The sequence below is a fragment of the Myotis daubentonii genome, chromosome 3 (genome assembly GCF_963259705.1).
Source record: "Myotis daubentonii chromosome 3, mMyoDau2.1, whole genome shotgun sequence".
Lineage (NCBI taxonomy): Eukaryota > Metazoa > Chordata > Mammalia > Chiroptera > Vespertilionidae > Myotis > Myotis daubentonii.
The window spans coordinates 179,791,829-179,816,196 of NC_081842.1; the positions used below are offsets into that span (position 1 = coordinate 179,791,829).

The 24,368-nt window shown below is 44.1% G+C and overlaps 1 protein-coding gene and 1 non-coding gene across 9 annotated transcripts in view; one reads left to right on the plus strand and one right to left on the minus strand.

Moving 5' to 3' along the window:
• DAB1 (DAB adaptor protein 1) overlaps positions 1-24,368 on the plus strand; it is a 397,889-nt gene that overhangs the window by 34,798 nt on the left and 338,723 nt on the right. The window lies entirely within an intron of this gene.
• On the minus strand, positions 344-473 carry LOC132232238 (small nucleolar RNA SNORA17). The gene has a single exon (XR_009452361.1). It is a non-coding gene; the product is annotated as a small nucleolar RNA SNORA17 (small nucleolar RNA).

The window sequence follows — 24,368 nt, forward strand, 5'->3', positions numbered from 1 at the left end:
TTTATCCATTGAATGGTCTTGGCCCTCCTGTCAAAAATCATTTGACCGTATATATGCAAGGATTTACTTCTGGACTCTCTATTCCTTTATTTTTGGTCCATAGGCCTCCCTTTATCCCACTAAATAGTACCACACTATTTTAATTATACTTACTGATCATTCTTCTCCAAATAGCACAAGATTCCAGAGTCAAGTGTCAGTGGACCCATGAAGACTTTGGGATCTGGGGAGGGAAGATGTCCCAAGTCTTTCACTTATTAGTTGCAGAGCTGGGCCTCTGAACTCTTCACCCTGGGCCAAGATACCCCAGCCTAAGGACCCGAGGGACAATTTTTTTTTTTTCCGTGTCAGGCCGTCAACCATCCAGGTGCCCATGGCCAGGACGCTGGGCGTAGGTGAGCCTCTCTGCTCTCTACCACCTAATGACACAGGCGGGGCACGGCAGCCACACCTGCAACACCTCTAGGGGCAGTCCGAGGGACACATTTTAACAGGCTTTTGTTTTTCATTGAAAAATAATTGCTGTTGGGAAGAAAAAAAGAAAAAGTATATCCTTGGCTCTCTAAATACATTTGTAAAAATTAATGACCTTGTCATTTCCCATAATCTCAGTTTCATGTATTTGCCCTCCGACCAGCAGCTCACTCTCTCTACTACATATTACTCTCACCTTTAATAGGAGAGTCCGCTCCCTTGCATTGTCATTCCCCTCCCCCTTCCTCTATTTACACTTTTCCTATAGCACTCATACCCCCTAACATCCTGAATTCTTTGCTTATTTTTTTATGTCTGCTGTTGATTGTCTGACCCTGGAGTCTTCACTCCCTGAAGCAAGATATTCTTCTTTTCCACTGATGTCTACAGTGTGCGCTTGCTGTAAGCAGACCACCCCCAAAGATCCCCATGCCCTAATCCTTGGAGCCTGTGACTGTGTTCCTTTACATGGTAAAGAGGCTCTGTGGATAGGACTAAGGTTAAGGACCTTGAGATGAGGCACTGTCCTGGACAATCCAGGTGGACCCAGGATAATCACGCAAGCCCTCAGAAGCTGAGACCCTCCTGGCTACAGAGAACCTCGAGTGCAGCATGAAAAGGACTCAGCCTCCCATTGCTGGCTTTGCAGATATAGAAAGGGGCCGCCAGCCATGGAATCAGTGGCCTCTGGCAGCTGGCACGGGCAAGGCGATGGATTCTCCTCTAGAGGCTCCAAGAGGAGTGGATTTGATTTAGCCCAGTGAGACCTTTGTTGGACTTCTGTATCACTGAAAACCATAAAATTGTGCTGTGTAAAGCCCAAAGCTTGTTGGGGCAGCAATAGAAAACTAATAGAGCACTCAATGAATATCTGTTGAAAGAATGAGTAAATGAGCCTCCCATCAACACTGGCAGGTAAAGACGCACCCTCAGAAAGGGGGACAGACTCTGCAAGGTGCGGCAGCTGGGCGGGTGGCTGCAGTCAGTGATCAGCCGATCAGGGTCTCTCAGCTGTCTGCCTCTCAGCCTTCGCCCTGCGTTTCCTTCCTCGCTGTTGCAGGAGAGACGAGAGAATGTTGGTTTGGTGTTGCTCTCCCCAACCATACACAGCACCTTGCCATGTCGGGGTTCACCTTCAGGTAAGGTGGGCAGCAGTGTGGATGTGTTTCCCACCGGAGGCGGGAGGGGAATGAAAGCATTCGTCTGTCCTGTATACTGGAGACCTATTGCAAAACTCAGCCCAGAGCTCTGTTCTTATAACAGACAGGCAGACAGACCATCCAGGAGCTTCTTTGTTGTGACCTTCAAGCAGCAGCCACAGCTTCCTTCAGAACCTTGACTTGGGAGCCCGTTTGGGGAAGTTCTCAGGGTCAGCTCACCTAGGCCCAGAGGCTGTTGTTAGATCTGGGAAGCAGTGAGCTAAACATTTAATTTCACACCATCCATTCTGAGAGACATCTCAGAACCAATGCACAGTTTTTAACATTGAGGGTTGGGATAGACAGAGGAGTTATAAAGCCACATTCTTAGAGAATGGATTGTATGTACACAGACTTATTTCAGTGGATTTTGGGGCCACTGTGCATGGCAGGGTAGCCAAGGCAGATGGGAGAAAATAGTGGGGAGACTGGTTTCCTCATAGAAATGTTCCACTGAAAGCTTGGATGCCACGTGGAGGGGATGCCTTCTGGACCTGCGCAGCATGGAGGCCTCCATATGAGGGCAGTGAGCAGACTGCATGAGTGACATGGCCAACGCTGAAGTGCAGGCAGTGTTTAATCTACAGATCAGTATTTTAAGAGTAACATCTTCTATATAAAAATACTCAAGAGCCTTATGCTTTATGCTCTGGACTCCACAGTGATTACACTCCCTCCTGAACAGATGTGAGACGCCTGGATTGATTACCAAGGCTTGCTTCCTCACTTCTGTTTCCCTCTCATTTGACAGGTACCACTATTCATTTCTTACATTAGCTTCTGCGTGCGAATTGGAAAAATAAGCTAAATCAGAGCAGTCTTTCTTGAGTTATAAAACCAGCCATGTGAGGATGCTCTGAGTGCCGTTCTGCTTGTATATAACTAAGAGCCAGCTCCTCGCAATAATTTTGCAAGTGATTAGCCTGTCGTGTAGAAGCCTCCCTTTGGGAATGACAAAGGAACAGTCCCTTGTGCAGCTTTACAATACGCAGATTAATCAAGAGACTTTTTCTCTCCTCGCCACTCCCTGGAAGTTTCTGGAATGGAGTTATTTTAGAAAGGGGTGAAGCATAATCTTGGAGGTAGTATAGGGGACTCATAGTCATCAACTCTTACATTTCCAGTGTGATCAGCTTGCTGCTGTGTGTGTGTGCCAGGGCTGGGGATTTGAGGAGGACTTAGCCACAGCCTCTCTGTTAGGGATTCCCTTTAATTTGTATTCAATAAATTCCTCTTTATCCTACATTTCTACATGTCATAAATCAAAGGCTGCCACCTCTGTGAAGCCTTCCTTGATTTTTCCTGACAGAAACGCGTCTTTTCTTTTGCTGCAATGTGTTCATTAGTGTGCTTGGCACTGGTTTATTTGCCCCACTCCCTCTCCTCATGTCTCTGCATGAGCAGAGAGCCTTTGCTATATCACCTTAGTATCCTTAGTATTGGCACACAGTAATTATAGTAAAGGCATTGTCATCATCATTCTCATTCTTATCATCACTGTGCCCCAGGCTTTGTACTAAGGAGTTTATCTGAATTCAGTGCCGATCACTTTAAATAAAAGTATTCAGTAAGTAAAGACACAGATGTTAAATATGGTAAAAATATATAAATATGGTATATGATTGAAATTTGGGAAACAATGTACAATGGGAAGCAGTATGGTAACATAAATGATTATGATAATGATGGTAGGTGCTGTTTATCAGTACCTTCTCTGAGCTAGATGCTTTGTTTACATAATATCCTGTCAGCTTCACAGTAGCCTCCAGGGAAGATAGAGCCTACTCGCTTTGTGTCAGCCAGTTTTGATCTTTAGATTGTTATTAATTTCTTTAAGCCTCAATTTTTAATGAAAATTATACCTACTTCAAAGGGCTGTTGTGGGGTTCAATGAACTGATGAACCACGTCTAGCACCTCATAGGTGCTCAATAAATATTTGATGATTGGAATGTTAATACTATGCAAAGTGCTTGGTATATTAACTTATTGACAACTGAACTGATAAAAGCAATCCCTAGTATTGAGTGTTTATTATGTGCCAAGTACTTTTCTAAGAGCATCACCTGTGTTTACATGTGCAGTAATGTCACCTGTTCCATTTGGCAAGTAGAGGAACTGGGATCAGAATGGTGAAATAATTGACCCAAAGCCATGACATCCATGAGTAGTGAACGACTTTTGGAAGCAAGTCCTCAACCTTGATTTCTTTCTGTTGTGTGAATTTCTCTGTCTGCAAAACGCTGAGAGTAGTAAATTATATTCTACAGGTGACTTGGAGATCAGCCTTTATCCAATGAATTGATGCTGAGTCTGTTCTCATTTGCATAATACAGGAAGCAGTTATTCCAGCTGGTCAGCGAGCAGACAACCTTATTCGTGTTACCCAGGGCACCCTCTTGATTGAATGATGGAGGCTGGCTTGCCTGTTTCCAACCATAGGCTGTTGCTAACATGTCGTGATCAAATCATTGCTGAAGGAGCTCACCCATGCCTGGCGGGAGAAGACCCAGACTACCTTTATTCTAACAAATATTCATAACAAACTTGCCTGAGAGCCATGGTATTAATTTCACTCCAAATAAATGATTCTTACTCTGTAGCTTCATTAAATACATTAGTTTATGCTTGATAACTAGAAGGTAGATTTGGGCAATTACTCTGTATCGTCACAGCTTTTAATACAATGGGATGCGACTGAGTTCATAAAATTACCTTATGGCACATTTTGAGGAATCTTAAAGACCAGCTACTTCAAAGTGGTTTTTGTTTGTTGTGTTTGAAGCAGTGGAAACCTGTTTAAACATGAGATTTAACCTGTAATTCCACTGAATGAAATTGGTAAAGACTTGGGGATGGTTCTCAGCCAGCAGTCCCTCCTGACCACCACTTTCCCCCTCACCTTCAGGAGCCCTCCTGTTAGCCCCTTAGACAAGTGTGAAACAATCACCCCAGGGCCACCCACCTCACCTTTTGGAAACTCCAGGTTAGTAGCTTCAATCCCCTATGTTTATAGCTTAGCTGATAACAGAGGCAGTGTGTCAGAGCCAGGTCATTGGACATTTCTTCCATGCTCCCCGCCCCCCCCCACACACACACTACAATTAACTTACTTTAAAGGGAAGTTAATCAAAGGTAGGAAATGCTTAAAGTAGCAACAATTTTAGGAGCAGTGACAGTCCTCACTATTCTCCTTTTGGGTTCATGAAAACGGCTGTTAAACACATGCTCTCAAACCACCTCCAAGTCGCTGAGGCATGCTGTGATGCTTTGCCAAATTCAGTACATCCCAGTGACTCCTTCGTCTCCCTGATGCATTGCTAAAAATAAGGACACTCGCACCAAAGCATATGGTGTGGTTCGCCTTTGATTTGGACACAGATCATCCAAGTGTGAAAACAAAATTGGTTGCTCTCTCCTCCTAATGCACAGATTTGCACATCAGTACTCTACTAAGTGGGGGCGATTGTAAGTTACATTTATAGGGCTTGGCAATTTCACGAAGACACCTAGTACCCACTGTATCGTGTGATGATTATGGGAGACATACCAAGGTAGGCAGAGAAGGTGATGGTTTTATTTTTACTGATTTGGTCATTGAGAAAGCAAATCAAATTTGGGGCTCCATTTCACAGGATTGGAAACTAGGACCTCAGCCCCAAATCTTCTCCCATTTTTTGGCTGATGGCCTGACTCTCATTTTTAGACAGCGGTGGGATTTTAGCAGTTCTGGTTGGTATTGCCAAACCAACATTGGGACTGTGAGTGAGAATGTGACTACTTCGGTTGGTAATTGTTTGGAGGCACTTTCCCTCCGGCAGAGGGGTCACAGGTATGCAGTGTTAGTATTGAGTGATTTCGGGGCTTGTCCTGGACATTTTCTGTTTACCCCTCCAGGTTCTGCCTCCATTCTGCTCTGCATGCTGGGAGGCTGGCAAGTATGACTCCTTTAGCATCTTTGTCCTCTGACTTCTGGTTCATTTTGCCAGTGGGGACATTGGCAGAGGCCAATGGAAGGGCATGAGTGAAGCTGGGATTTTATTCTCTATCTCCCTCATTTCAGGTTCACTACATGCTGGTTGCTTTCTTCCATTGGAGGTCACCGTCCAATAGGATGGCCCTCTCCACCCAGCCTCTTGTTCTTTTTTTTAAATTTTTTAATATGTTTTTTTTTAATTTTATTATTGATTTCAGATTGAGGAAGGGAGAGGGAGAGAGGGATAGAAACATCAATGATAAGAATCATTGATTGGCTGCCTCCCGCACACCCCCTCCTGGGGATCAAGCCCAAAACCTAGGCATGTGTCCTGACTGGGAGTCGACCATGACCTCCTGGATCATGGGCCGATGCTCAACCACTGAGCCACACCAGTGGCTGGGCCAATCTCTCCTTCTTTAGGTTCCAGTGTCTGCTCCTTCCTGCGCCTCTTCAGGACTTCGGGTGGTAACAGCTCTCCACTAACAGCTCCCATCGTTCCTAGCCCTGCCGTCTGCATTGTGCCCGTGGCTTCCCTGAAGCCCTACCCAGGCCTTTGCAAATAGTCCCTGTATCAAGCCCTCCTAAGGTTACCCAGTTTGAGGATCTCATTTAGGTTTTGCTGGGCCCTGACTGATAAAAGTTTCTTAGGTCACATAGAATAAACCATGATGGCCTACATTTTGAGTCCTCCCTGTAGACAGACTGGAACTTTTGGGGAAAAGTCCTGTGCATCACCGTATTGTAGTTCTCTTTGTCTAACTTTCAGATATGCCCTTGGCAGTAACTGGAATTTAGGACTACATACATGTGTCTATGATTCTCAAGTTTTATACGCATACGAATCACCTGCCAGCTTCTGAGTGCCTCTCTGCAAAGATTCTGATTCTGTAGACAAGATTTGCTTTATATATTTAGATGCTCCTATGTTGGGTGCATAAAAGTTTACAAAGGTTATATCCTCTTGTTGGATTGATCCCTTTATCATTATGTAGTGCCCTTCTTTATCTCTTGATATAGCCTTTATTTTAAAGTCTATTTTGTCTGATATAAGTACTGCTATCCCTGGCTTTTTTGTTTGTTTGTTTCCATTTACATGATGTATTCCTTTTTATCTTTTTACTTTCATTCTGTGTGCCTCTTTTGTTCTGAGGTGGGTCACTTGTAGACAGCATGTATATGGGTTCTTTTCTCATCCTTGTCTGATCAACCTCATAGGGATCTGGTAGGAGTCATGTGCTTATTTATGTAAAGAGCCTGGGGCAGTGCCTGGGTCAGAGCCAGCACTGTGCAACTGTTGGCTGTTATGGTGGTTAATAAACAATGGGTGGTTAGAAGCATGGCTGTTATAGACTGAGTGTTTATGTTCTCCCCAAATTCATATGTTGAAACCTAGCCCCCAGTGTGATGGTATTTGGAGGTGGGATTTTGGGAGGTGCTAAGGTCATGAGAGTGGAGCCCTGATGTATGAGATTAGTACCCTATAAAAGGGACTCCAGAGAGATTCATTTCCCCTTCCACCATGTAGGAGGCGTCTGTCTATGAACTAGCAAGTGGGGTCCACCAGACACAAAATCTTCTGGCACCTTGATCTGGGACATCCCAGCCTCTAGAACTGTGAGAAATATATTTCTGTTGTTCATAAGCTGCCTAGTCTGTGATATTTTGTTACAGAGGTCTGACTCAATGGCCTTTGTCATCAAAATTGGATCCAAGCTCCACCTCTGCTACTTCCTGGCTCTGTGACCTGAGGCAAGGATGTCACCTCAGTTTCTTCCACTACTTAAGTGGTGCTGGTAATGTTGCTAACTTGGAGAGCAGTTCTGAGGAGTCATTGAGATCCCACTGACCAAGCACTGAGCACAGCACCAAGAAATTACCACCGGGCATGCTCAGCTGTGGTGGAGGTAATGAGTGGAGCTGAGACAGCCACCTGCTTGTGTGGAGGGCTTCTTTTGGGGAAAGTTCAAGACTAGGGCCAGGAGAATCTTTGTCTCCATCAGATGCTCCATGTGCCATTCTGTGACATAGCCAGGTGTACAGAAGTATGTGGACCTGTCAATCAGGCAGGGCAGAACAAGCCTAAATGAAGGTACTAGCATTAGGATTAGTTTCTCTCAAACCTGGCAGCAGGTTGTTGCCTAGGACAGAGTGGCAGGTCCTAGCAGGACCAGATACTACAAAATGGGATGCTAAGCCCTGTGGGAATTTCAGGGGGGACGTTCAGCCTTCCAGTTCTAAAAGGTGGGCTTCAGCTACTCTCCAGGGATGAGGCAGAGCGACCAAGCGCTGATTGCACATTAGATCTTCTTTAATAAATACCTATGTGCAGGTCCATTCTAAAGTAATTACATCGTTGTCTTGGGGAAGATATGACTCAGATAGTTTATAAAAGATGCATAAATGATTGTAGTGTGCAACCAGGGTGTGAGAGATCTCCAGGCAGACCCTGTGGGCAGGGCCAAGCTGTTCTGTTAGTGTAGGAGAGGTCAGAGTGTCCAGGGAGGGTAAGGGAATGAGGAAGGACTTGGCAGGTCTCTCAGAGAGGTTAAAGCTCTTTGTAACTTAAACACTCTATTTTTTTAAAAAATCTCCAAATAATACAACTTTGAATTTATTCGACATAATTAGAACGGTGATTTACTCTGGGATAAGTTTTTTTGTTATGTCAAATATTAGTAGAATGGTAATTTGTAAGATTATTCACTTCCATCAAAAGATTGCTTTCCAGGCAAGAAATAATACTTTGCTTCATATAGAAGTTTTAAAGAAATTAATAAAGGTCTGCATGTTCTTGATTTATTAGTGAACAAGGCATTGAAATTACAAAATGTTTCCCATTAGGTGGTCTGTATTATACAAAGTTTTGACAAAAATACTTATTTATTCTTAAGACTTTTTTGTTTATTCTTTTCTTATTTACTTTCCTGCCAAAATATTTAGCTTTATCATCAATCATAAACTATTCATTTGTTCACCTATTCAACAAATCTTTACTGCTAAAGCAAAGGTTTTTGTTTGTTGCTTGGTTGGTGTGTTCTAATTTGTCACGAGTACACTCAGCATATCTGTATCAGCAAATTCAAATCCCAGCCAAGGGACCTGTTTCCCTGGGTGTGCCATAGAAAGGCTTTGCAATCAAGAATTGTCCTGGCTGAAAAAAACAAACACATGCTTCTTTTTTCCCTTTGGGATATGTTTCCTGGCGGGGTTGGAAATAAGGTTAGAAAAATTATATCCAGTTCTTCTTTAATAATCTCTTATGTATCTTCCGACATGCATTTCAGAATGGTGCCGCAGATATGTCATTTTCAATGGGGAAAAATGAACTTGAATTTTACAAAAAGCTAGTGATTATGTTCATGAAATCTGTTCATGCCTATGCCAGTGGCAAGGGGAGCCACCCTCTCTGATTCATTCTGCTGGACCAGAATTTGCAACTGCTGATTTCTTGCATCCACTCTTACTGATAGAGTCAGGAGGTAGTTTTCAGATGTAGAAACAATAGGTAATCTATACTAATAACAGTGTAATATGTTAATTATATCGGATAGACCAGATATCTTCCGGATGTCCTTCTGGACAAAGCCACGGTGGCAGGGGGCAAGGCAGATGTGGTTAGGGGCAATCAGGCTGGCAGGGGAGCAGTTAGGGACATTAGGTAGGCAGGCAGAGGTGGTTAGGGGCAAACAGGCAGGCAGGCAGAGGCAGTTAGGGGCAACCAGGCAGGCAGGGGAGCAGTTTGGGGCATCAGGCAGACAGGCAGAGGGGTTAGGGGTGATCAGGCAGGTGAGTGGTTAGGAGCCAGCGGTCCTGGATTGCGAGAGGAATGTCTGATCAAGCCTAAACCGGCAATCAGACATCCCCCAAGGGTTCCCAGATTGGAGAGGGTGCAGGCCGGGCTGAGGGACCCCCCTGCCCGTGCACGAATTTCGTGCACTGGGTCTCTAGTAGATAATAAAAGTAGAGCATAGGCAATTTGAGAGGTAGTTAAACTTATATAGTTGAGATCTCTTCACTGTTTTGCACTTGTAGCTGATGTGCATTGTCTTTTTTTTTAGTTTTTCTTTAAAAAATTTTTTTTTCTATCATCATTTAGACCTCCTACCCCCTTCCGCTCCTTCCCCCCTTACTCCAGCCCCACACAGTCACCACACTACTGTCTGTGTACATGACTTCCTTTTTTTTCTTTCCTTTTTTTCTCAGCCCCTCCATCCTCCTTCCCAACAGCTGTCAGCCTGTTCTCTATGAGTCTGTCTCTATTTCACTTGTTAGTTCATTTTGTTCATTAGATTCCACATATGAGTGAAATCATATGGTACTTGTCTTTCTCTGACTGGCTTATTTCACTTAGCATAATATTCTCCAGGTCCATCCATGCTGTCGCAAAGGGTAACATTTCCTTCTTTTTTATGTCTGGGTAGTATTCCATTGTGTAGATGTACCACAATTGTATTATCTACTGATGGACACTTGGGCTGCTTCCACCTCTTTGCTATTATAAATAACTAGAGGCCTGGTGCACAAAAATTTGTGCACTCGGGGGTAAGTGGGGTCCCTCAGCCCTGCCTGTGCCCTCTCGCAGTCTGGGACCCCTCGGGAGATAATGACCTGCTGGCTTAGGCCTGCTTCTGGGTGGCAGAGGGCAGGCCCAATCCCTAGGTGCCTGCCCCACAGCCCCTGGTCAGGCTCAGAGCAGAGCCGATTGGGGAGTTGGGGCGCCGCCCCCTGTCATGCACAGAGCAGGGCGGATCGGGAGGTTGCGATGCCACCCTCAGTCATGCTCAGGGTAGGGCCAATTGGGGGGTTGGGGTGCCACCCTCTATCACCCACAGAGCAGGGCTGATCAGGGGGTTGGGGCGCCGCACCCTGTCACACACAGAGCCGCAGTGCGATCAGGGGGTTGGGGAGCTCCCCCCTATCAGGCACAGAGCAGGGCTGATCAGGGGGTTGGGGCGCCTTCCCCTGTCACGAACAGAGCAGGGCAGAAAGGGAGGTTGTGGCCCCGCCCCCTGTCACAAACAGAGCCGCAGGGAGATCAGGGGGTTTGGGCACTGCCCCCTGTCATGCTGATCCCGGTGCTGGGAGGCATATTACCCTTTTACTATATAGGATAGAGGCCTGGTGCACGGGTGGGGGCCAGCTGGTTTGCCCTGAAGGGTGTCCTGGATCAGGGTGGGGGTCCTGCTTGGGTGCCTGGCCAGCCTGGGTGAGGGGATGATGGCTGTTTGCAGCTGGTCACACACCCTTCAGGGTGAGGGTCCCCACTGGGATGCCTGGCCAGTCTGGGTGAGGGGCTGAGGGCTGTTTTCAGGCTGGTGGGTGACTGAAGCTCCCAACCGCTCCTTTTTTTCTTCTTCTTTTTTTTTTTTTTATTCTGGGCCAGCTTTGGCTCTGAGGCTTGGTTTTCTGCTCTTAGGCCTCGGCTGCTGAAAGCAGGTATCTGGTTTGTTTGGGTTCTATAATCGAAACACTGTTTCAACTCCAGCTCTGAGATCCCGGCTGGCTGAAAGCAGGTTTCTGGGGTTTTGTTTAGCTTCTGTATCTATAACAGTGTTTCAAACTGCAAGCTCAGAGGCCGGCAGTGGCAGGCGGGGAACATTGCAAGCCTCCATCACTGAAGCAAGCAAGCCTCATGTTCGCTTCAAGCTGCCTGGCTGCTGGCCGCCATCTTGGCTGGCAGTTAATTTGCATATCGCCCTGATTAGCCAATGGGAAGGGTAGCGGATGTATGGCTAATTACTATGTTTCTCTTTTATTAGTGTAGATGCTGCAATGAACATAGTGGGGCATATGTTTTTCTCAATTAGTGTTTTGGGTTTCTTCAGATAAATTCCCAGAAGTGGAATTGCTGGGTCATAAGGCAGTTCCTTTTTTAATTTTTTGAGGTAACTTCATACTGCTTTCCACAGTGGCTGCACCAACTTGTATTCCCACCAGCAGAACATGAAGGTTCCCTTTTCTCCACATCCTTGCCAACTGCCAACACTTGGTGTTGATTTATTGATAATAATCTTTGTGGTAGGTGTGATTTGGTATCTCATTGTGGTTTTAATTTGCATTTTGGGTGATTAGTGATGTTGAGCATCTTTTCATATATATATTGGCCATTGGTATGTCCCCTAGTGCCTATTTAGGTCCTTTGCCCATTTATAAATTGGATTGTTTGTTTGGTGCTGAGTTTTATAAGTTCTGGATATTAACCCCTTTCAGATGTATTCGTGAATATGTTCTCCCATTCAATGGGTTATCTCTTCATTTTATTGATGATTTCCTTATCTTCCATTAAATACAGATGCTTTCCACTGGGCTTGGAGAGGCAGAGAGTTGTACCAGGATTGCTTCTACTGCTTCTTCTACACACACACACACACATACACACACACACACACACACACACACACACACTTTCTTTTCTGTCTTCAGGGAACTTTACATGCCCTTAACTCCTCACTTGGCTTATCAGTCCAGTTACCTGCTGTTAACCTTTCATCACCATTGATCGTCATTAACGGTTCATGGAAGCTGAGGAGGCAAAGGGATGGGGAAAACCTACCAGCAGCTAAGTGTGTCCATCAGTGGGTACTTTGATTTGGTTTTTTAAGGTAGCCATGGAAGGGGAGAGAAAGTGATTTCTTGCTTGCAAAGGGGATGAACAAGAAGGTATATTATATATTTGTTTTAAAGGTTACATGTATAAGTGGAAAGATTTCTTGAGGATAGTATCATATTATTACAAGATAATCTACTGTACATACAGCATGTGTCGGTACTCTGAAAGCAAAGTGATATTTTTTTTTGGTCTGGGCTCTTTAGTCTTGATAGGAAAAACAGGAACTTAGATATATTTTCTTGAAGGCAAGTTCTGTGAAAACCTTTTTATGGAGCTTGTGTGCTACAGCATGCTGTGCAAAGTCAGCCGGAGGTCATTACCGTTTTTATTAGGTGATTATATTATAAATATGAGTTGGGCCTCAATCATAAGCAGAGCCTTTATGTGTGTTTCTGAATGTTCTGGCTCCAAAGTGCTAACGTCCAAATTGGAACATTGATTGTCTGCTGCCTGAGTTACAGCCTTCTCCAAACCTTGAATTGGGCCTCAGGGCCCATGTGTCTTTCTGGAGATAAGTTTTTCTTGTAACTGGGAGATGCAAGGTCTGAAACAGTGGGCCCCACACAGTGGAAAACCCAAAGGCAGATTGGGGCACTGTCCTCCCCTGGTGAGGGGGGAGGTGTGACACACACCATTTCATGTCATGTATAAAGAATTTGCCATAAGTTGTAAATGTCCCCCAATTTCCTCTTGGGTAAGGCAAACATTAATGCAGTCCTGCAAATGTTTTTTATTTCCATGCAAATTCAATTGAATCGTTTTTCTTTGATTCTTTAGATTTTTCTTTTTCATGTAACCTCAGGCTTCTTTCCTAAATTTTCCACTTCTATAAATCTCCCCGCCTTTTAAAGTTTAACCCTAGTATCTGAGAATGGTCAAACACTCTTGATTCAGGAATTCTCAGACTCAGAACCCTTAAGGTTTTACGCCCAGTGGGTGTTTGCCATACATTGTAGGATGGTTAGCTGCCTTCCTGGCCTCTGCCCAGTAGGTATCAGTGGCACCTCCTCCCACTTGTAATGACAACCCCCAGACATCTCCAGACCTTGTCCCCTGGTGGGTAAAAGAGCCCCTGGTTGAGAATCACTGCCTCAAAGGGGTGTCCAGTCAAGACTTGTCGACATTCTAAATGCAGAATGAAATGAATCTCAGAGTTTAAAACAAGAGGCAGCTGTGAACCTCAGTGTTACAAATATTGTTCACATACTGATTTCCCTCTAGGGTTAGAGGGGAAGGCAGGGCTGTGTTTTCTGTATTGCTTATAGCCTGGGACTGCTGGCCAAGTGATGGGCTCCAGTAACTATTTGCTGGATGAATAAGAGAAACCAATTAGTTGTCTCTAAATGTATGTTTAGCTTTCATAAGCATATGTTTTTATGTATATGTATGTACACAGGTACTGTGGATGTATTTACATATTTCTATATAAAACTCAACTAAGTGTCTTTATTATTATTTTCTACCCCCATGTCCAAATAATGGGCACAAAGCAGATATTTGGTAGATGTTGGTGGAAAAGCTTCCTGGAATAAAGAAAAGTTCATTAAAATGACTAATTAACAGAACATTCATGATCCCGTGTCATCAGAGATGTGTTTTAGGGGTGATTACAAGGACCTGTTGTTGGAGTTGGTTACCCACAAATGGGTACTGTGAGAGGCCTGTGTGCTTGGCTCCCTTTGGCCTTCCCATCAGATACCCTGGGTGTCCAGGCCTAAGGAGGACTGTTGGGCACTTCTGGGTCCACACTGGCAAGAGGGAGAATGCTCTGGTTCGGTGGGGGATGAAATCTTTTATTTTACAGTCCCAGGTCATCTGTGCCGATAGGTGCTTCTTATTCCCAGGCCTCTCCTCGCTGCCCTGCTGGAGCTATGCCCAGTCTTCCCAGGATGGCTCGGTTCTGAAGGCCTGCATTTAAAGTCATAAAAAAGTCAGAGGATAGCAACCTTCCCCAAGATTTATGCTGAAATGGCACAAAAATTTAGTGTTATTGTAAGGTATTTGAAATCACTTTTTAAAGTTTAGATTTAAATTCATTCTCTAGGCTTTGACCATTTACAATGGTGTGAATTTTAAAAACATTTACAAGGTACAGTGGATTTCTAGGTCAGGACTCAGGCGTGCGCAGGAAAGTGGAATTAAAAGGCCCTTCAGTTAACATCAGAAAAGATGGTAGAAATGACCTGATTCAGCCCTCTCAGTTTACACATAGGGAGACTGGAAGTCACTGGGACCTTAAATGACTTGTCCAAGGTCACAGATTTTTTTTTTTTTAACTTATCTTTTGGATTTCTCTGTCCCCTCTCCCTCCCTCCCTCTCTCCTTCCTTTCCTCTGTCCTTCCTTCTCTCTGTCTCTTTCTCCACGCCTATAACCAAAAAATTAGAACCAAATTCACATGTACAGATAAACAGTGGTTTTCCTAGACTGCCAAAAGATATAGTAACTTAAGAAATAATGAACTGTGCCCTGGCTGGTGTGGCTCAGTTGGTCGAGCATTGTACCATGCACCAAAAGGTTGCCGGTTCAATTCTTGGTTAGGGCACATGCTCTGGTTGCAGGATCAATTCCTGGTGGGGGCGTGCAGGAGGCAGCCAATCGATGTTTCTTTCACATCAATGTTATTCTCTCTCACCCTCTCCCTTCCTCTCTCTTTAAAATCAATAAAAACATATTAAAAAATATAAATCTTCAAATGCAATTATTCAATTTAATTTATGAGAAACCAGAAATCCAGAGATGTGGGATTATGCTGTTGGCAGGAGGGGGTAGCAAGTGACAGCAGCTTGAACCCAGGTGTCCTCTCAGTTCAGTTAGCCTTTCACTAAAGCATGCAACTTTCTTATTCTATTTTGCATTCTTATTTTGGGAATCATTCATTTATTCATAAGCTAATATTTCCAGCTGCTTTATGTTGAGTAACAAGACACAGCAGTCATCAGGGCATGGTCTCTGCCCTCAGGAGCTAAGATTTTGGTGAAGAAACAGAGAAACCAGCAGACGATGCCCAGTGAGCATAATATTAGGTGTGAGAAGACTGTGTTATGTGGCTGTGAGTGGGGACTGCCACTGAAGGTTCCTGTTGGAGGTGACACTGGGAATATGATGGTCATTGCAGGCAGAGTATTGCTCATCACAGTGGCTGAGAGGAAATGCTGAGCCAGGCAGGAAGCCTGGAAGGAGAGTGAGCAGAGTGCCGGAGAAGATCATAGCCCCAGATTCAAGACCAGGCCCTGTGACTTTTCAGCTGCATGGTCTAGGCTCAGTCACGCAGTGTTCTTATCTGCATTGGAGATAATGAGATAATCATTAATAGTAACACTAGAGGCCTGGTGCACAGATGCATGCACCAGTGGGGTCCCTTGGCCTGGCCTGCACTCTCTCGCAATTCAGGATCCCTCAGGGAATGTTAGAGAGCCTGTTTTGGTCCGATCCCCGCAGGCCAGGCTGAGGGAACCCACTGGTGCATGAATCCGTGTACCGGGCCTCTAGTATGGATATAAAATCTTTAGTTAATCTCTTTCTGCCTTCCCCCCTCCCCTCTTCCCTCTGAGATTCATCAATCTGTTCCATGTCTTCATGCCTGTGCTTTGAGTGTCTTCCCCCTGGTGGTCAGTGTGTGTCATAGCTAATGGTCAAACGGTTGAACCAATAGAACGGTTGGCCGGTCACTTAGGCTTTTACATATATATATTACATAAATCTATATATTAGATTTACTTTCGTTATATTCACACACATTCTTTTCTGAGCACTAGGTCTCCAGTCCTGTGTTAAGTGCTTGGAAAGGCATCGTGATCACATGAGGTTCCTCCCTGTTGCAGAGAGGGTGGTTTTCTACGGGTTCAGAGCAGAGCCGTGATTTCATCCCAAGTCTGACTCCAGAGCCCAAGCCTTTGCTGCCTCTGGGAGTGCAGGACACTTCTGAGTATTCACTGAGCTGATATCATTACAGAGAAGCATACACTACATGAATGGTAATTGTTCTATACAAGATAATTTCCTCTGTGTCCACTTTGTAGGCTCATGTCTGGGGATATATATTTGCATCACTCATATTTCTCATCAACTAATTTTCTCTTCATGGTGGATGGGTAAAATATGAAAAGGAAAATGTTTATTAAGAATATTAAGTGCTTGGGCTTGTAAGAGGAAAAAAAAATATTTTATTCTTTAATACTTTATTTTAATCCTCACTAGAGGACATGCTTAGAGAGAGGAAGGGGGGGGAGAGAGAGAGGAAAATATTGATGTGAGAGAGAAACATTAATCAGTTGCCTACCAGGTGCCCTGACTGGGGATTGAACCCACAACCCAGGTATGTGCCCTGACTGGGAATCAAACCAGCAATCTTTCTGTGCACAGGACAATGCTCAAGCAACTGAGCCACTCTGACTGGGCTAATCCGTTTTTCTTAAATAATCCCTGGGATTTGTATCACCTTAAGACTACATGAGTACCAACCCCAGAGATAAAGGGTTGGATCTTCTTCCTGTCCCTCCCTTATCCCATGGTTCGTTAGGATTTTACTCACATTGAATAAGCTTTTGCTTTGTGCTAGCCATTGTGATAAATCATCACAGCCTTTATTTTTTTACTAGTGGCCTGGTGCACGAAATTTGTGCACATTAAAAGGGAATTAATTAGAGGAAATATTTTAATATTGCTATTTGCCCTTTCTCTATAATAGAAGTGTCAGAGATGAAAGGAAATTAGTAAAATGTATATGAAAATCTTCCTCCTGTCAGAGTGTGGGGCATGCCACAGGACCAAGAGTCAAGTCCCTGCCCGCCCGCATATGCCTAGAAATCACGCAAGACCCAGACCTGGCTGGCCCCACCCCCATTGGACGAGATCCAGACCTCGCTGGCCCCACCTCCATCAAGCCCTGTCAGGCAGGGGGCGCAGCCTCAGGTCCCCTGGCCTGGTGGCTGGGTGGGAGGTGCAGCCTCAGGTCCCCCATCAAGCCCAACTGGGCTGGGGGTGCAGCCTCTGGTCCCCTGGCACATGCTGGGTGGGAGGCACACCCTCAGGTCCCCTGGTCTGGCACTGGGGGAGGGGGGCGCAGCCTCAGGTCCCTCAGCCTAGGGCAAAGGGCACAGCCTGAGGTCCCCCAGCCAATGCTGGGGCGGGGAGCTTGGCCTGTCAAGCCCCGCCTTGTGGGGGGGTGCAGCTTGAGGTCTTCCGGCCAGGCGCCAGAGCAGGGGGCATGGCCTCAGGTCCCCCAGCCTGGGGTGAAGGACGCGGCCTGAGGTCCCCTGCCCTGGCCTGACATCACACAGCCTCAGGTCCTTGCTGATCGCTCTTTATGGGAACCCCACCTCCACTGTGGGTGCAGCCATCATGTGACAGTGTGAGGGTTAATTTGCATATTACCTCTTTATTATATAGGATTTTTTAAATTAAATATATTTTTATTGATTTCAGAGAGGAAGGAAGAGGGAGAGAGAAATAGAAACATCCATGATGAGAGAAAATCATAGATCAGCTGCCTCCTGCAAGTCCCCCACTGGGGATCGAGCCCACAACCCGGGCATGTGTCCTTGACTGGAATTGAACCCAGGACCTTTCAGTTTGCAGGCCGATGCTCTATCTACTGAGCAAAACCGGCCAGGGCTCATCACAACCTTTATAACAGGAATGTGGACATCAAGGCCTGGAGAGGTTGCCTGCCCTGCTGCCGGCAAGTGGAGGAGGCAGGTTGCAATCCTGGTTCTGTCTAGCTTCAACATCCAAGCTCTAATCACTAAGCAGTATTACCCATCTCCTTGATTTGAGTTCACTCTTGGGCATTTTCTGGCACCCATTATGGAGCAAATGAAGTGTTTATTCTCCTAGAGTCCTAAGCTACATCCTTTCAATCCCCACTCACCTATTCCCCACCTTTCTGTGTGACCTTTCCCTAAGTTTGTGTCTAGTGTAAGACTTTTACTAGTTCTGGGAGGTGAGTGTAAAAATACCTCTTGGGTAGGTTTACCTGTAGTTACAGAGAGGGCAAGTTCATGGCCTCATACTTAGACTTGAACTTATACAGTGCCTTTAAGTAGCTGCCATTCGGGGAGCATTGGCTGTTTTGCTGATTTTGGTTCTCACTGCAGTAGGCCAGGGTAGATGTTACTGTATCATTTTACAGTGGAGGAAATGGAAACAAGTTCTTGGAGTCACTGGTGCCGGACCCCAGTAAGCCTGTGGAAATACGGGTTCTCAGGTTCCCAAATATGTAGGCCAATTGGATTAGAACTGACTTTCAGACTCCAAGCCTCTTGCTTTTTTCCAGTGTGTCACTATGTGTGACCTTTATAATCATGTTGTATTCCTGAGCTCCATTCTCTCCATCTCTTCTAAGAGGGGTTCAGGATAACATGAGGGTTGAAGACATGGGTGGCCAACAGCCTGGATCGCAGCTCTTCGCTCCCCAGGTATGTGCTGTTGGGCAAGTGCCATCATCATTTTGAGCCTCACTTTCCTGTCTTTGAAGTGAGGATAAAAACAATACCAGCCTTTTGATATTATTATAAGATTAAGTGAGTTAATGTATGTAGGTAGAGTGCTTAGAACCATTATCTGACATATGATAAGCTTTTTCTATATGTATTAGCTACTATCATTATGAGCTATTATTATTTACTCTTTAAACATTTAATAAGCCATTACCATGTGCCAAACACTGTGCTAGGTAATGGGCTGGATCCAGGTGCCCTTTCAGCTCTGACTTTGAGTGATGGGTGTAAACAACCAGACCCTCCTTCCCCAGGGGAAGAAGCATTGTAGGGTTAGCTTCAGGGGACTCTCTGACTCTGCTTACAGATCGTTATGTGTGAAATGAAAAATGTATTTAGCTTTCACTTTCTTTTACCCATCTTGTTCACGTAGGTGGATTGTATTTTACTACCTAATTAAGAGTAATGGAAATAAAATGGAAGGAAGCACATTTGTAGCTTATGTGTGGGTTGAAATTTCCCGAGATGGGAAACAAACTCATAAACAGAAAAGACAATAGCACTGTTGAAATGAGAAAATCCATGGATAGCAGAAATGCAGGCATGCTATTTGGGGTTGGGGGAAGGAAGGCGTGAACACATTTGCACATATTTGCACATAGTGTCCTTGGAGAAAATTGTTCTTTCAAAGAGCAAGACATATTTGGAGATGAAAATTATATTCAGACTGCCATGTTAACAGACCCCTATCTTTCCGTACATCTTTCCAGGGCCGCGAGTATCAGAGTTAAAGTCCCTGACCTCATGCAAACCTGATCCAGGGGGATAAACTGGAGGGGCTTAGTCTGTTTCCTCTCTTTTGGAACTAGCATGGCAGCACTAGTTTCTCTTTGCCTACAGTTTACAGGATTTAGCCAGGCATGCTGGGAGGGTCCTGGACTTTTAGGGTCAGATTATTGACTCCTGCCCTTTTAATGATAAATTCCTGGGCAACCTTGAGCAAAACACTGCATCTTTCCTTCCTGGTAGCCTGGGAAAGTAATTGTAATTGTCCTGCCTACCCAGAGCCCGATGCGGTGGGGTGGAAAGTACAGGGGCTTTGCAGAAAAAGAGACCCAATGGGACTCATGGTCCTTTTCCTTTATTGAACTGCCCAGAACCAGTTTCCTTGTCTATAAAATAAAGCCGAGCTGTTGTGTGGGCCTTAATGGTATAGCATGTATTTGGTTCCAATACAGTAGCCCTCTTTAATTAAAATATTGGTTCCCTGTAGACCTGTTTTGTGTGTGAAATACAGAACATGTACAAGAGTCTATGACCACATATGTAGATAATTAATGAACAATAATAAAATTAAAATAGAAACCCAACTATCCACTCCTCAGGCCATGAAGTAGGATGTGATGAGTCTCTGGAAGCTTCCTAAGGGTTCCTCCTTGATAGCATCCCTCCCTCTTCCCCAGGTACCTTCTAGCCTGAATTTCATGCTGCTTATTTCCTTGACGTCTTTCCATAGCTATCCCTAAACCATTTATTATTTCATTCTATCCTGCCTTCTTTTGAACTTTATAATTATATTGTAAAATAGTCACATGTCTTTGCTTTGCATTATATTTCCTCGATTTCTTGACATTGATGCCTGTAGGTATAGTTCATCAGTTTTCGCTGTTGTATAGTATTCTGTTCTAAGACTGTCCCTTTATTGATCTCATCGAGTAAGGGAGATATTTGGCTAGTTTCTACTATTTTGCTGTTATGAAATGTGTCGCTATAAATATACTTCTATCCCTTTAATTCTTAAGCTGAAAAAGTTTTTAGAGACTGTTTGGTCTGATACCTGGCCTCTGCCTAGTTGGTTTCCTTATCTAAGGTAGCTGAGGCCTAAGAGATCAAGGTCGTTCCCAAGGCTTCTCAACTAATAAATGGCATGTGTGGCCAGTAAGCCAGGTCTCCTGTCCCCATTGGACCCATGTCTGATAGTTGGCCTTTTTATTTTGAACAGAACAGTTCCCCATGCTATGGATATTACAAGTTGGGAATTTTTATTTGTACTAGCTCTTCACTACTCTCCTAGGAATGTGCTTGACATTTGCTGTGGAATTGACTTGCTCCCCATCCAAAGTTGGGGCAGTGCTGGCTTCTCTTGGGTCCTCTCTATTAATGCTGGCCCTGGGCACACTCCATGGCTATGGGCCTGTGGACAAGCTTCTACCGCTTCAGCACTGAGAGCCTCTGAGACATGTTTCAGAGTGAAGGAGTCAACAAGGTGGCCTGGGTTGGGGGGTGGGGGGCTGCTGAGGAAAGAGGATCCGAATCCTTACCAGGCACTTTCTTAGGAAATGTCCCTTTACTATAAATAGGAATGAATATTCAATTTTAGACCTACTTAAAACAAAACTCTCTGAGACTGAAATTAGATTTGAGGCTGACGGAATGAATGTCGAAGGGGGCGTTCTGCACCATGCTGAGGAGCGTCTGAAAGTCTTGAGCAGCTGGTGCGATGGAACAGCTGAGCCACAAATATCAGCTGATTTGAGCACTTCTTATTTCTAGATGCCCTGGTTTGTGAGCTCCAGCACTTGGCCCACTTGTACATTCTCTTCCTGAGGCCCCTCAGCATTTCATCTCGCTCTGCCAATGGTGAGCCACGCAACCTTGGGCAGGTTATTCCTCTTTCTGGGCCCTGCATGTTGACATTGGAATAGTAGCTGCTGTTTATTCAGAGCTTCTAATGTGTGGGCACTGTTTAAAGCACTTTCCATGGATTACCTCTTTTAGTTTTCACGGCACCATGAGATAAGAACTATGATTACCTCCATTTTACAACAAGGAAACTGAACACAGAAAATTGAGGTGCAGTTGGTCCACAGATCCCCATTAAATAGGGGATTTGGAGACTTGTTCTGAGAAAGATCTCTTGGGGCCTCTGTCGTTCATACTTTGAATTGGGAACTATTGTATTTTAGAGGTACCCCCCCCCCCAAACCCTCTCTCACCACTGGCCATCATGTCATCTATCAGCTGTGGAACCACAGAAGGGAATGTGGCCAAGACACTGAATTCTTGATGTGCATTTTTTTGGAGAGCATCTCTGAGGTTTCTGTCACTCTCAAAAGGATCTGTCACCCCCCAAAATTTAAGAACCCCTTAATGACTTCAATGTTAAAGTGGAGGAAGACAACAAAGCAGCCGACCTTTTCAAGACAGGGAAGTATATCTATTTTGCTTATAAATGGATAAACTTTTAAAGGCTTATATTAATTGCTTTTTTAATGATCAGATATTTTGGAGTTGTAAAATTACAATGAAATTCTTTGTAAGGAATTTACCTATGAAACAAAAAAATGGTAACCTATCTAGTGAGTTATACTGTCCTTAGTCCAAATATTTCACCACTGTGTCTTTTCAAAGGAATTGAAAACAATTTTTCTTATTAATTATTCAAATATGGTGACAGAAGCTCTAACAATATAAAGGATTGTGTATGTGTGCATATTTTGGGCAGGTCATCAGTTTATAGTTAAACATAAAAATGTGGTGTTTTATACTTGGTGGCACTGAGAAGCTATGGGAGTAATCTCAGTAAATCATAGCAGGTATTATTATTGAATAATAATAATAATCCTAACAATGGTTTACATTTATTGAGCACATATTATGTTAGACTCTCTTTGAAGGACTCTACATGGATTAACTAATATGATCATCACAACTGCTGTTTGAAGTAGATACAGACCTCGACCTACCTATTCCTTTTACAGATAAGAAAATTTAGGTACAAAGAGCTTAAGGACTTGCCCAAGGTAAATTTGAGAGTCAAGCTAGAATATGTCCAATTAATTCTAATGGCAGGTATCTCATTTGGAACAAATGAATATATTCATGTTTTGATATGACCTTCATTATAATTATTTAGCTCTGAGACTTTTATTTCTTCCTGGAAGGTCCAAGGTGAAGGAATCAGACATTAATTTGATGCCTAATATGGAACAAGTGTCTTTACATACGTTATTGGTTCTTCAATACTATCCCATGCATGCATTTATCACGGTACTTTTCTGATTGCTGTATCATTAGCTGTTTGACTTTCTGTTAGCCTATGATCTATTCATTCATCTATGTGTTGGTGAACCTTCGCTGTAGTAAGAAGCCACCCTCACGTTTCAGTAGTTATCCAGGTCCTGTAGTTCTGCTCCGCTCTGTTCCAAGATCTTCTCATTCCAGGAACCTAGTCTCTGAGAATAGTCCCATCTGGACCATGTGGTCTTCATGACAAAGGGCAGAAATACAAATGTCTGAGCTGAACAACCTAAGTGCATTTCAAGTTCTGCTCGGTGGTGGTGCACATTATGTCCACTCATATCCCACTTGCCAAAGCTAGCCACTTGGCCAAACCTCACCATAGGGTAGGGGATATTCTCCATCTACCTTGAAGGGCTGGCAATCACATGGCAAAAAATATGGATGGTAAACCTCTCAGTGGGAAGTTCAGAGGTAGTTGGGAGCCAGAATATAGTATACTACCATCTGAGCGTTCCTAAAACTCCATTTTTATGCAAGAGAAAACGGAAACGTGGAGATGTTGCATACATACAGATTACATATTTATATAATGTGAGCTCATTTTTCTGATTCCATGTCCTTGCTCTTTTTCCATCTGGTTTCCCACTTCATTTTTTTCTTCCCAGAAACATAAACTATGTTCTTGGGACACACTGGATTTTATGTAATTTACCAAAGCTATTCATGTATTTGTGACTTAGCATATGATCTTGTATCTGTGATTGCATTTTCCTCTTTCTATGCTGCTACACACTCTTTCCCCCCGCCATCCCCCCCGAAAACTCAGGCCTTCTGAAAGCATATTTTTACCTCCTAGACAGGCAGGGAGCCCTCCCTCATTGCTCCCTGGGGTCCTCTGTTGCCTCATAGTGCTTTATCCCTCTGCATTTTAGTTGTGTATGGACTTTGCTCTTCCCCTAACTAGGCTCAGGGTTTCTGGAAGGCAGAGGCAGAGGGGCTGCTTTTTACCCCAGGTTCCCTACAGTGGTGCAGAGAAAGGACCCTTAATGTGCATTGAAATAAGGATTAAATGAAGTTTTCCTACAGAAGAGTGACAGTTGTCATTGTAGGCCAGTAATCTTGCCTTCCATGTACATGTCAGGTCCGCTGGATTGAAATCATTCTAGGACAAAGGGCCTGGGACATCCGTTCACTATCATGACTTACACGTATGCTGTCTGCAGATTGTTCTTCCTTTGAAAACTCAGCAAATTTCACACAATGTGTTTCCAAAGTGATTGTTATCCCTCCATTTTCTAGTGTAAAATAGGCTTCAATTATTCTCTTTAATTAAGTGGTTTTATTTTATTAATTGTTTCTAACTTACAGAATTCCCCAGAGACCCTTTACATGTTTCCAAATGAAGCCAGGAAGAAAAGTGTATTAATTATACACACAAATTCCTTTTGGTGAATTAAGCATGATGCACAGTGAACACAAAATGACTCGCCCTCTGAGCTATCAATCTTGTCATTAGTGATGGTTTGTATTAGTAGTATTGACATGGGCTTATCCAAATTGTATTCTTCAAAGAGTCACTTTAATTTTGCAAAAATGTAAGAAGGCAAAGTAGTTTGACATGCTTTTCTTTAAACATTCAATTTGT